The sequence below is a fragment of the Epinephelus moara genome, chromosome 15, assembly GCF_006386435.1.
Source record: "Epinephelus moara isolate mb chromosome 15, YSFRI_EMoa_1.0, whole genome shotgun sequence".
Classification (NCBI taxonomy): domain Eukaryota; kingdom Metazoa; phylum Chordata; class Actinopteri; order Perciformes; family Serranidae; genus Epinephelus; species Epinephelus moara.
The window spans coordinates 2,304,533-2,318,908 of record NC_065520.1 but is presented as its reverse complement, the minus strand read 5'-3'; the positions used below and the strand labels follow the sequence as shown (position 1 = coordinate 2,318,908).

The window sequence follows — 14,376 nt, the reverse complement described above, 5'->3', positions numbered from 1 at the left end:
GAGCACTGGAAACCTGGTGGTGTAGTTGTTTCAAATGCAAAGCAATGCCAACAGACGAGGAAAGTCTTTGCTGCTCAGACTGGGAATTGGTGATGCCTGCACTTGAAAATCTGGACATCAGTACTGACGAGACTGCTGCTCTTCAGAGACCGTGCATCACCGATCACCCTGAGCGCGCACGCGTGAGCGCAGAGCACAGAGAAGCAGTCATCACTACGGATGAGCAGTACGGAGATACTTTGTGGATTCAATTTTGTGTTCTTGGACGTTAGTCTGAGGCGCCGTCTACCATTAGGTGTGCTAGCTGCTCCCCCCGCCGATCTCCGCAAGGGATGTGAGGACTCTAAAACTTCACCAGGGCCTCCCTTGGCATATGGGTGAGTAGATAATGGCTGAATTTTCATTTTTGGGTGCACTATCCCTTTAAATGTGAGCTATGTTCAGAGTATTTTCTCAGCTTTACCATCCCATTCAGACAGCCCATTCATTATTTTAAGATTTTTTTTTCCCCCCATTTGCCCTCAAGCATCAACAAGATGTATGTATGAGCAACAAACACTCAACTGTTTTCTTCTTTGTTACTAAAGATTTAAAAAATTACAATGACAATCATATTATCTTAGTTTAATGTTGCTTCAATGTATCATTTTCGTGCCTGAAGCCCAAGCAAGAAAAATCATTACTCCAGAGGACAACATATTTGTAAGGTCCAGCAAAACTTGTAGTGTCTGTTTACATAAAGGCCAGCATTGACAACTACTGATGACGTATCAGGGTCTTGAATGGTTTCAACCTTAACCCCTTGTAACTCTGTCCTAAGGGACAAGGTGGCACTCAAAAACAAGGGGTGGGACTAAATATACGACCTGATCGGGCCTTGATGTGCTGTGTTCACAGTAGGTTGGACATATTCCATCCACTCTGCAGGAACAACAGGTACTCAGATGCGTGGTCAGGTTGTGTAACATTATAAAGCTACAGCTGGGGCTTAACCTGTCAACACTGCATTGTGCTAAGCTTTACTGGAAATTGCTGATATTGTGTTTTCACTCCTTTTCCAAGAGGCCTTGTGTTAGCTGGGGAGAGAATTCAGGAGGTGGAGATCTACAGATATATGTGTAAACATGAGTGCATATCTGCATTTCTCTTTGTCTCTGAACGAGTGCATACTGTACAGTATGTGTTTCTGAGGGAGGTCAGAAAGTTGAACCACGTGACGCGGCGGAGCTCAGCTGATTGCAGCCTCCGAGCAGAGGCTCTAACCACAGGCCCAGCTGTTCCACTGCACCCCAGTGACGCCTCTGATTCTCTTTATGGCAGCGGGCCTAAAGCAACAGCACACAAGGGCTGATGCACTACGAGATTTTCACACTATTTTGTGTGTGTCTCTATTGATCCCTGAAGGAAGAATGCTTTTTTTTCTCGTCTCGCCTTTTCCCCCACAGTCGAGCAGGTCAGATCACAGGGTCAGATACAGATCAGCACCCGCTGGAGTTAAGCAAGGGCTTTGTGTATTGCTAGAGGCCACTTCGAGACAGTAGACTTTTACTGTCATGGTGGCTTGAACTTATTTTAGACACAGTGCCAGATGATTGTGTAAAGTGAGAGGGGAATCTACCATGTGAGTGGTTCTTCCTTCAGTCCAGTCATCAGAAGAAAATGTTGGCATTGTATTGTGTGTTTCTGCAAACTACAAGTAAGTTATATTTGCACATTTCATACATATATCAATGTTTCAAAGTATGAATGAGTAAATTTGAGCTGACTCTGTCATCAGGAGGTGGAGGGGCCTGTGGATGGAGTGTAACCTCAGCAAAATACCTGCGAAGCATCAGACCCCTATTTAAGACTGACAAACTACTAAACTGGTTGTGATTTAGTGAGTCATCCCTGTGTGGGTGTTTTGTAGTGCACTGTTGCTGCTTTTTCCAGCAGCTTTTTAGGCACTTACACAGGTGTTGTGTAGCAACCAATCGCTGTTTTTCCAACTGCTTATGAGGCACCAGACTGCAGCGCTTTGTAGTAATCCATCGCTGTATTTCCAGCATTTGTTTAGGCACCAAACATGGGTGTTTTGTAGCGATCCATAATCGTTTTTCCAGCTGCTTTTGAGGCAGCAAACGTGGGTGTTTTGAAGCAACTCGTCATTGTATTTCCAGCCACTTTTGAGGCACTAAATGTGGGTGTTTTGTAGCAACTGGTCGCAACTTTGCATTTATGTTCGTGTTGCATCAGTTCATAAATGTAAGAAGTGAGAAGGAGAAAAGTGCAGACAACAAACTCCTTTTCACCCACTTTCACCAGCTCTCTGCCTCCCTGACCTCTCTGTGATTCCTTCACCACTGTCATAGTTATGCTTGTGTATGTGAAACAAGAAGGTTTAGTATTGATTTCCTTGGTAGGCAGACATACTGTCGATGAGTGGAATGCGTGCGTCCACCGTGTGACCATCAGAGTCGTGTGTGTGTGTGTGTGTGTGTGATTGTAGGAATAAACATAAACTGTTGAACTGATCAGTTAAGGTCACTTTCATACCTTTTAAGTTCACTTGATCCAGACCCAACAAACAAAAATAGTTGTTGTCTATTTCATGTTGACACTGACTTATAATAAATGAAGAGGTGTAAATGTAAAGTTAAATGGGCTGACAGAGAAGACATCCTTTAGACAATTTTGGTGCATCCTGCATCATCAGCGCCACATGGCCCCACACAGAGAAATCAAATCAGTTTATCCTGGTGACTGACAGCAAGTTTATGGCTTTATTTGTCTTTTCTGCTGTTCGCAAAAGAGGCCACAAAGACAAGCGCTGCCTGCAGCTAGACCTCGTATGTCATAAATGATGGCGGACAGCTAGAAAGGGAATAGTAACTGTCAAACAGAAATTTTGACAAATTAAAAGAAGCAGTACCGAAGCCCAAAACATGTGGCCTATTTTTCAACCTCTTTTCGCCATCAACTTGCATTCATGTTTCCATGGTTGCCACTTCCTTGACATTTCCTACAATTAGCTGATTGGTGGAAGGTGATTTAATAGTAGCTTAGTTTCCCCTTTTCTTCTCTTTGGTAGCTACAGTACCGAGTGGCAAATTAAAGGAAAAGGAAAATTGTTGAACACTTTTTGGCACATGCAAGTTTTAGCTTTTGTCCGCATGTACATTTTAAGTCTGGATCCTATGCAATGTTTTACAAATAAGACTCCTGATCTCAACTTAATGTGACACCTTTGAAAGATTTTGGACCAGTATGTTCGACAGGGGCATCTACCACCATCACTGAAACACCAAATAAGGGAATATCCTCTGGAAGAATCCCTCCAGTCAAGTTCAGAGACTTGTGGAATCAATGCCAAGGAGCGTTGTAGCTGTTGTGGCAGCATGTGGTGGCCCAACACCTTTCTATGACACTTGACGTTTTCCTTTAATTTGTCCCCAGTTTCTATGTGAGTATGTGTGTGTCAGTACCACCTACTGTAACACTAACCTTGCATCGCCTGACCTCAACATAGCCCAAGAAAAATATTTAATTCACCACGCTGTAAGGCTCCACTATAGGCCCGGCTCTCCGACTCACGCGAGTGGATGACATGCTAATTATTACTTTAGAGGGGTGTGTGAATTGCTGTCTGCGCATGCACGGGGCTAAGGGAGAAAGAGAGGGATGAGTTATCTGTGCCAGACAGGAGGAGGGTGAGGTGGTGTTGGGGGGAGTATGGAGGAAGAAAGGGAGGAGGGGGGATATCACTAAGCTCCATTTGAAATTGGGATTATCCCCGTCAGAGTCCCCTTGCACTCTCTCTCTCTCTCTCTCTGGCATTCCTGGGAGGCTTCGGAGCTCAGGCACGGTTCTTCAATAGAAATGAAAAAGAGACTGCTGCATCAAGGAGATAATTGTCAAAGTGCTGGCGGTGTGCAGTGGGAACTGCTCACCAGCCACAGCCTGTGCCCCGCAGACCCCCAAACCCTGACGCCCACTCTTATGCCCACTCCCCCCCCAACCCTCATCTTCGCCTGCCAAGGGACTAACCCAGAGAGACAGATTAAAACAGCCACGGACTTTTGAAGTGGCTCTCCCCCTCCTCTGTATCTGATGCCTCTCTTTAACAGCCACTGTTCCCTGCCTTGGTCTTTTCCTCTCTACATCCATTAGTGTCTTCTGTGTAACGCGATCAGAGACACAGAAAGCGGCGGTGCCACCCATTGCAGCCTTGCTGAGTAGCTCTGCAGGGACGTGTAACACCGCACCATTACTACTACTTTGTGTTGCAAAAGAATGCAGGAGGCATCTTTATGATTGTGCAAGGCGCTTGCACACACTGCTACAATTGTAAGCCTCAGGTCTCACTCGCACATTTATACAGCGGTGAGTGTAAATGAAACAGCATTAACAACAGTTTACTGAGGAGCGTGTGTTTTTAATTGGGTCTCCTGTTGTGAAACACACAGCTACTGGCAGTGCAGAAGTACAACACTCTTTTGTTATGGATCATTTGGGGGAATCGCATGCAACTTTTTGAGTATTTGCAGGCTCAAATATGGCCACACAAGATGCATTTGTTATTAGTTTGGAGTGATATGGTCTAACAAGCACCAGATCTGTGTCTCTTAGAGTTTCTTAAACTTTATATTAGACATGGTGTTTTTGGCGTGCGGTCTTTGAAACTCTCACAAGAAAAACAGTGGATTTCCCGTGAGGTGTTTGATGGAGCACAGGTCACGATTTACTCTGTGAGGTTTCTTTCCAACAAGCCTGCCCTGTCTGTCTTGAGTGAAACCGCTCATTCACAGCCGCACCGCTGCTGTAGGTTTTCTCTGGAATTCTTCACACCCCAGCCCAGAGGCGTGGTGCAGGGCAGGGCTGCTGTCTGTCTCCCACTTTCTTTTTGATGCCACTCTGAAGTGCAATCTAAGTCCGTCAGGAGCAGGATGCCGGGTTTCCTGTCGAGGGAGAAAACAGAAGTGCTCATGGAGGCTCGTAAAGGCAGCAGTGCCTGCACTGCTAAGGGGGGCTAGGCTCTCTATTTAAAAGGCATTTAAATCTGTTAGGTAGGATTATGAGCACTGGAAACGGCTGTGTAAACAACATGTGAAAATAAACTATCTCGCTTTGAGGGATTTTTCTTTGAGTTTTTGCGGACACTCTCTGATATCTGAGCTTAAACAGATATGAGTCTCACACACACAGCAGTTTGACAGTTATTTCCTGCGATGTTAACAATAAAGGGAAATGTTTCTGCTTGAACTTAATTGTGTAACTTGCTTATTTAAAAATCAGATTTCTCATGTGTTTCATGTAGAAGTTAAGATAAGAATGGAGCTGCTGCATCTGTGAATATAAAGTGCGAGCGGGCGGCACAGTATGGTGGAATAGGCCCTGGAGCCAAGATAGGAATCAGCTGAAAACAGCTTTCTCATGTGCTGCAGTCTGCAAGATTCATGCGACATAGTTTGTAACACTGCAACAAGGAAAATGTATTTATTGAAAGATTGGATGCCCCTCTTAAAGGAACACTTTACCCCCCAAATTATCCTTTTTATATCAGTTACTCACCCAATGTTATGTTGAATTTGTGAGGAAAACTGTTTTTTCTCACATGCCTCCATGGTGAATGAAGAATCCAAAAACTGAGAAAATTCTTATTGTATTGAAGTCCATAGGGGTCCAGGATTAACAACAGCAAAACTATATCAAAACATCCATTTACAAACTCTCACACAGCTCTCAGTACTGCCCACACACAAGCTATTTGGTAAAAACATTTTAAAACTGAACTGAAAGTGAAACTTATCAATGCCAGACTCCACTGACAAAAACGGTAATTTTACCTCGCTGAACACAGGAGCTGCTGGTCTACAGCTGCCTTGAGTTTGTTTGTGTTGTTTTTTGACTTTGATGTTTTAATAAGGGTTAGTTTAGATTCACCAAAGTCTCAACAGAACACAAACAAACTAACTGAGCGAGGCAGCGGTAGACCAGCAACTCCTGTGTTCTGGCTTTGAAGAGATCATAGATAAATTTCACTTTCAGTTCAGTTCCCCATCAGAAAGGGCTGTTTGGAGAGTAATGAGCATTTGGCTGGATAAATGTAATCTTGAGACTTGTTGGCTATCAGTCTCACAACAATAAGCATCAAGTTTACAAACTCTCACACAACTCATGCAGTATAATCCAAGTCTCATTTACAGTATCCTTATCTCTATAAACAGATATCTGCATGTATTTGCAGATAACTATAGGCAACAGGACAAGATTTTCGTATCTGAAGTGTTCTAGTTTCAGTTTTTAGTCCCTGTAGTCCAAGTAGTATTGACCAATCATGTTTGAGTGGCGTGCAGAAGAGGAAGTCTTGGCCCAAATATCTGCCTAGATCATCAGATAACCCCAAAATATTGCCCCTGGCCCCAAGATGATTATCGCCCTTAGCCTGATAGCTGATTGGTCCCAAGATTGTATTTATCTAGTTGTATGCTTAGCACTTCCCAAACAGACAGCCCTCTCTGACAGGGAACTGAACTGAAAGCAAAACGTATCTGTGCTCTCTCCAACACCTGACTAAACTGACAAAAATAGTAATTGTTACTTTGCTGAACACAGGAGCTGCTGGTCAATCAGTTAGTTTGTGTTATTGTGTGACTTTGGTGTTTTAAAAGGTTAGGTTGGCTTCACCAAATAACACAATAACACAAACAAACTGCCAATCAAGGCAGCGGTAGACCAGCAGCTCCTGTGTTCAGTGAGGTAAAATTAATTTTTTGTCAATGGAGTCATTGATAAGTTTCACTTTCAGTTCAGTTTTAAATATGCTTTTAGCAAATAGCATGTGTGTGGGCAGTACTGAGACTTGTGTGAGAGTAAATGTAAATGGATGTTTTGATATAGTTTTGCTGTTGTTAAACATGGACTCATATGACTTCACTTTATGACTTTCACATTAAGAATTTTCTCAGTTTTTGGATTCTTCGTTCACCATGGAGGCATGCGAGAATAACAACATTTTCTTCATTAATTCAACATAACATCAGGTGAGTAAATGATACACAATTGATCATTTGGGTGCTTTAAAAAACAACAACTGAGAACTGGCATCCTTTGCATTGCATATTTTCCCTAACTGGGTCACATTTTTACAAAAAAGATCTCCTGAATTGATGTACAGCATATCACACAAACACAACAGATGTTCTTGTTGTGCAAACTGAGGCAAAGCTTTCCAAGTTGGACAGCAGTTGATTGGCAGTGATCATTTTGAGCACAGGCCCCATGGTATTGTTTGAGTTTGGGTTACCACTTGGCATAAGCACGGTTTAATTAGTTTGTGGTAATTAGACCTTATCTTGGTTTATTTGACAATGATTTATTAAAACTACCATAAAAAGCACCTTCAGGATGGAAATCTTTTGTAGTGTGCCTTCAGCAGATAAAGAAAGGTTTTCGAGGGGCTCCCAGCTTTAAAAGACTCCGCTCCTTGCGGAGATCCAGCGCTGAGGGACCTTCATAGAATGTTTCTGACAGCTGTTTGGAGACTGTTTGACAGCGTGGAGGTTTGGGGACTCAGGTGCTGTCTCCGCAGATTGGCCTTATCAGCCACGGACAGCGGCGAGGGCCTGAGACGGGGTTCCCCCCAGCGCTCGGCACATTCACCGGGTGACGAGCGCTGACAGCCAGGCCCAAATCGCATCTCCACACCATCCCTTTCACCCACTCTATGACTGAATGACTCGGGAGTGCGTGGGCTGGTGTTGGGGGGGGGGGGGGGGGGGGGCTCCCTTGGCAATGATAAATGGGCCACTCGTATGATTTAGCATATTCCTGGGGTGTGTGTATTATTTGCTATAGAGCCTGCGGCGGTCGAAGTGAGAAGTGGTACACTCTGATGTAGTGGCTCTCCATGATAATTGAATTGATGGAGCCCTGGGGGACACTGATTTTTAGTGAATAAAACTGTTTTATTCCTATAACAAGTCACCTCTGACAACACATGCTCCAGTAGACCATAACTGATAAAATACCCTGGTATTTAAACACACTTTTTAAAACATAAATACCTTGTTTGTCTGTATCTGACCCGGTGTTTCACATGTGCACCATGCAGCCAAATCCTCCTCATGTTACACTTTCATTTGAATTGCTGACGAGTACACACAAACAGCCAAGTAGCATGTTTTATTTATGAATGAAGAACCTGCGCAGTGTATTGTGTCCCTGATGTTTGCTTTAGCAGCGAGCCAGAGATCCGCTCCCGGCCCTTTGATTAGGCAAAGAGCTCCAACCGAGGGGGGGAGTTTGTGTGTAATGAAGAGATTATTGAGCCCCCTGAACTGTACCCCAAACCCTGCATGAACACAGTTGCACATGGGCAACGTACAGAATCAGATCCACAGTACGCATGCACTTAACCTGATAACATTGCAGCTCTTCTTTTATAGGAGACAGCATTGCAGGCACAACAAGGAGAGGCAGAGGTCTCTAATTAATTTAGAGTCCTCTGTGGATGTTGGAGGGTATCAGGGGGGTTCGAGTCTGCTAGTAATTCAGCTCGGATGAATACCATTACCATCTAATGCTGTCCAATTACAGAGGCATGGTTCATTCTGGGTTCCGCTGCAACTAATACAATTTTAGTCGATATAGAAGTAGAGGAAGGGAGTGTATGTAGGATATAACACATATCTTTTTTATCCCGTTTTTTTATCTAGCGTCTTGAAATCAATGGCAGCCCATTCAATCTCAGCTTTATGCTGGTGATAAATTCTGCCATATCTAGATGGATACATTTTTTTATCAAGCAGGAAATGAAAGCAGCCCAGCCTGCGACAGAGGTCAAATTTAATCCTGAACCACCCAATATGGGCTTGTTTCAGATATATGGCTCAGTAGATCAGTATAAAATCCTGCCTGGGCCATTTTATAGATTACTCTGCCTATTCCATTTGAGATATATATATATATATATTTTTTTTTTTTTAAACTCCAACCTGTATTGTTTGTTAGAGCTTTGGTCAAGGTGGAGTTTTATTCCAGGAAAATGTTGCCCTCCACAGGACAAACAAGGTAGTGCATCTAATTCAATGGGGGTCAGTTAAAAGAGGGGATTATCTCCTCACTCATTGGATTAACTGGAGTAAATGTTCTCACTGAAAGTTGCCGAGCATGTTTTCATCACATCCCATCTCAGCGCTGACTTTGAGATATCTTCCCAGGGCATTGCTTAAGGCTTATTAAAGAATATGCTTTCAATTACCCCAAAAAAATTAGTTGACAATAAACATTTCAACCCAGAAGAAGTGTAATGTATTGCTGGGGATTTCTGGCCACATAAAGATATGGTAATGTTTGATTTAATGGCCTCAGGCCTTGTTAAATCACTGAAATTATATATTCAACAAAAGCAATGGAGGGCTTTTTTACTACAATGTGAGTCATAAATCCTGCGTTGTTATTGAGGTTGTTGGCAATACTGTGTCAGCAGACACACAGTGGTCGGTGGTTTATGCCGGGGGGGCATTAGTAAGGCCATGTGGGCAACAAAAAAATCAGGACTAAAGCTACCGTGCTTTTGTGAGAATCCAGGCCAACTTGAACAGTACTGTACACATTAATACATGTGGTGCTGCACAGAAAAGCCCTTTGTGCTTGTTTGCATTGAGGTGAAAATCAGCTAAACTGGTGGATGCTGGAGGTTGCTCTTGTAATTAGCAGCTTTTTGTTGCCTTTATGATTGTATCATTGAGAACACATTTCCACCCGTAAGGAAAACATCTTTGCCATGTAAGTAAATATTGTTAGTATGCATTCAGAATGCTGTAGGAATGAAATCCTTTATGTTTCTTCATCTCTTTGCCCATTTTTTCCTCAAAGGTACAGTTCATCACAGAATCAAAAGTACATATTTTTCCTCTTAGCTGTGATGCTATTTATCAGTCTAGATTGTTTTGGTGTGAGTATCAGTGTGTTGGAGATATCAGCTGTAGAGATATCTGTCTCTGACTCTCCAATATAATGGAACTATATGGCACTCAGCTTGTGGTGCTCAAAGTGCGAAATAAATACATTTAAAAAAACTCAACAGCAATGTATCTTTCTAGAAATTATGACGCAGTTACTCAAATCTTTTGTATTCATTTTGTGTCTTCTTATGGTTGTTTTGAGTCTCTTTCTGGGTTTTTTGCTCATCCTATTGTGTACTTATTTTGTGTATTCTTATGGTTGTTTGAGTCTCTTTGTGGTTGCTTTGCCCATTTTTTTCGTTATTTTGTGTCTTTTTGCAGTTCCTTTTCATCTCTTAGTGGTCTCTTTGTGTCTCTTTGTGGTCATTTTGAGTTTATAACATGTTAATTTGGATGAGATTTTGCAGGTGAAGGCAAGGGGCCCCAAAGGCTTTTTGGGCTTAGGGTGGGTCTGGTGTTACAGTTTTTCTCAAATGTTTACACGCAATTTTGAAAACAGGGCTCCTTTTATCAAAATATTCACACAGTTATCCACACCACACTCAATTTGCATAACTCCTAGATTGTTTGCAAAATGACACACTTCAGTCAAAACATATACACATATTTATAAAAATGCTGTTTTGTTTTCATCTCACTAACACAGTCTTAAAATGATCAGACACTACTGCAGTCAGTTACACACTACAGTGATCAATACAAAATACATTTGTAAAAACCCCTATTTTAGGAAAGAGCTGGTCTAGTGCTAGACTTTTTTGCCAGACATTTTTATGTAAGGGATAATTTAGATGACAAAAAGATATTGTCAAACCCACAACATTCTTCATGATTACTTTGAGGTATACAGAGAAAGTACACAAATACAACAAACAAACACAAAACTGATTGCAGACTGCTGCAGACTGAAAATATTTATTTCTTACCACACTCAGTTACAGTAACAGATCAACAATGAAAATCAGAACAAAATAGTAGTTTTTCTTACTACTGTAACGTGTAGACAAATAAAAATTCCTCTATTGGGTTTAGGAATGGGGAGTATGGTGGAAGGTATAAGACTGCAAATTCAGGGTGCTCATGGAACCAATTGTGGACCAGAGCAGATCGATGGAAAGATACATTGTCCCAAACGACAATGTACTGCATGTGGTCCACTTGGTTTACAATAAGCACCTGTGTGCTTCCACACCAGGTGGATGTGATTATCCAATTCGTTCATTAGTGTGGTCGTTGGCAAGCAGGGGCTTTGTAATGAGAAGGAAGTAACCTCACAATCCTTATCTGTGTCTAAGGTGTGATAATGCGTGTAGAGTTTTGCAAAAAGTGTGAAGCTGAGTCTGTGCTTATTGTTGTGCAACTATGGACAGGTGTTTTGCTTCTTGAGTGTAAAGAGCTGTTAATTGTGTGAAAAATTTCATTTTAGTGCGTAAACAACTGTAAAAAACTGTAATTTTAGACCCTGGTTTATGAGTGTAGCATAGCTCCTACATGAAACTGCTCACAACAAGGTCTGTGGATTATCTTAAGTAGCAAGATCATGATTTCTGGAGAGAGACACTGCTGTTAAATGTTTCTGGTGTATTGTGTATTTAGGTGAGTGCCATCTAGTTCTTTTATACCGGGGAAAAGGCAGACATCTCTATCCCTCTTTAACTCACATCAAAACATCTAGATAGATAAATAGCACTTCAGGTAAGGGAAAAATACTTGATTTTGGGGTGGACTGTCCCTTTAAAAAGAAATGATGAAGAGCCAGAAAATCATTGGTTTTGCTCCAAATATATAGGCTCAGCTCTTGGCAGGGGGATGCACCACTTTATGCCTCTGTATGGCTGGATTTACAGCCGCTATTACTCTTGACAGGGATAGCCTCCCTGTTGTGTAAAGAGCCGCTCAGCATAGTAGCCATGAATTTATGGCCACAGTGAGGAGCAGAACTGGTTTTAATGGTGACTCGGGTTTAATATTCTCTCTCCCCGACCGATCTCACCCAGTTGCAATCTGCTTTTGTGACAGAATCCCTGCCAAGGAGCAGTTAACTGTAATGGAATATGATTGTTCCTTGGTTGCATTCAAGACAGTTTGGTCACAGTATAAATGGCAGTGTTCTTCCTACTTGTTTTGACATTTTTCTTAGGAGTTTGATTTTATTTTCTAGCTTTAAATCATGGTTCACATGTTGATAAGCAAAAAAAGACATCTTGAGGATTTTTCAGTCAGTATTCCTTCCTTCCACTAGATGTCCTCATAATGCTTGTGTGTGGGAAGCACTTCTCTGTAGCCTAACGCTGAATGTTGACACCATGATTGGTGCATTACATGGAGAGGAGGACTTAAAGACGAGCCCTCGAGTCAGAAGAATCATATGGATTCTGTATTGTCTGCTGAAGAGGCATCACAGAGTTTTTTACAGTCTGGAGAGACATATTCATTTTCTGTGAGTCACTGATCTCACCTTTCAAGGCAGATGATGATACATAATCTTTTACCAAGGGCTGACAGGATAGTCCTCAGCTAAAATTATAGCCAGAGAATGACATTACAATGACTTAGATGAAAATGTCTACTCTTTGTGAAGCCAAACCAATGAGATGAAGTGCAAATTCAAATGTCTTACTCAGCAATAACTGCATCATGGTTTGCAAAAGAGGCAAACCAGTTGCTCTCTTTCACCTGCAACCAGTTATTTTACATCTTCAGCTGAGATCCCTGACAAGACAGTGACAGATGGATGATCACTTAAACCTTCAGCCAAGGAAAATGGAGCCAATTGCATTGTCATAAATTGTCAGCAGCAGAGGATGCCAGGCTTTGTGTAGAGACTGTGAGAATGTCAAATGAAATCCTCAGCCCTCGCTGCTAGCGGTTGCTCAAAGCTCCTCCGCACTCAAAAACCTCACTCGCGGTGCCAAATTTTTCCTCTCCTTGAGAAGGGAGCGTGCCAGCGCAGGGCCACAGTCTTTGAAGTTGGGTTTGAAGCGAGGACGATTCTCTCTTTCGGGAGCAGGTGGCTGAGGCCATCAGACTGAGAAGAATCCAATTAAAAAGTGGGGGAAAAAAGAGCTTTCATTTTGGAATTGTCTCTGGTGAGGAAGGGGACAGATAAAAATGGTTATGTGATCTGTGGAGACCTTGCACATCACACACTTTGAAAGTTCGTCATGAGGATGATAGGGTTGATTCACACTTAACCAAGAGTCAGAGAAAATGTCCACAAAATTTAAAGGTTCTGTATTTTAACTTTTTACCAATATTAATATTTTTTACTGCCAATGGGTGAACAGGTTGTGATGTAACTTAAAAACTGAAACTTTCCCCAACCTGCCTGGTTGCCTCTAGCACCATGTGGACTGAATTCTATGTCAAGAACTCGGGCTAAATTTTCAACACATTCTCACCCCGACCTCGCCACATATTGACATTTGGACATTGACTTTCGACGTTCACATACGCCGTGTCAAGTTCTGCCTGTTACATACATTGTCTTCTTTAAAAATACACTTCGCTTTTCACAGGGAATCTCTTTCAAAAAAGAGACTTCATTCAAACTTTCACCACTGTAACACTTGTTCTCGTCCTGCCGCGTTTTCCCCTGATGCCGCCAGCTGTCATTAAACTATAACAGCAACCAGCGATCAGCACCGTCTGACGTCACTGCCCAAGCGCCAGATTTTGATGACTTCATAGTGAGACCGGGTTGAAATATTTCCTGGAAAATCCAAAGGATGTAATGTTGCCCTTTTTACCTCGGCTACAGCACTAACAGCAGTGTTGCGGAGTATACCCAGACGTGCAGGGTATACCCATCTCTTTTTTGGTCGTTTATAGTTACCCACCTATCAGCCAAAAAGAGATGGGTATACCCTGCATGTCTGGGTATGACACAGTGTCCCAGAACATCAACAACCAAGGCACCCAGGGTACCTTTCACATTGCATCTGGACATGGAAGGTCCATGGCCAAATGTCAATATGTGACGAAGTCAGAGTGAAAATGTGTTGGCTTGCTTTAAAGGGACTTTCCTGCTCCTTATATTTTGTTGTTACTGGCGGCATTTCAAAATGACGCAGTCTGGCAACGTTATGACCTTAGGCTGCTCCAGTGGTGTATAATATTGCCACAAAAGGTTCCTTTGTGCTTTGGTGTCTGACGCCAAAATCACTGACCAAGCAGCGATATTTGACGAGTGGGAATGAGATGGGGCTGGATTGAAATCTATTTTCCAGCATCCTCAGTCTATCATGGTTAGTCTTTTGTTTGTCACTGTATTGGCCTATTCGTTTGAGCCTAAGCAGCAGGATGCTGACTGCAGTTAATTTAACGGCCTCAAAGAGAGGCATCACTTATCACAAGGATTTTCACAAAGTTCCACACAGAACCTTTAAAAAACAGCACTTCAATGAGGTGAAAAAGTATGTAAGAAGAA

At 42.4% G+C, this 14,376-nt stretch overlaps 1 protein-coding gene across 5 annotated transcripts in view; it reads left to right on the top strand.

Annotated features, from left to right (window-relative positions):
- LOC126401653 (nck-associated protein 5-like) overlaps window positions 1-14,376 on the top strand; it is a 241,384-nt gene that overhangs the window by 135,817 nt on the left and 91,191 nt on the right. The window lies entirely within an intron of this gene.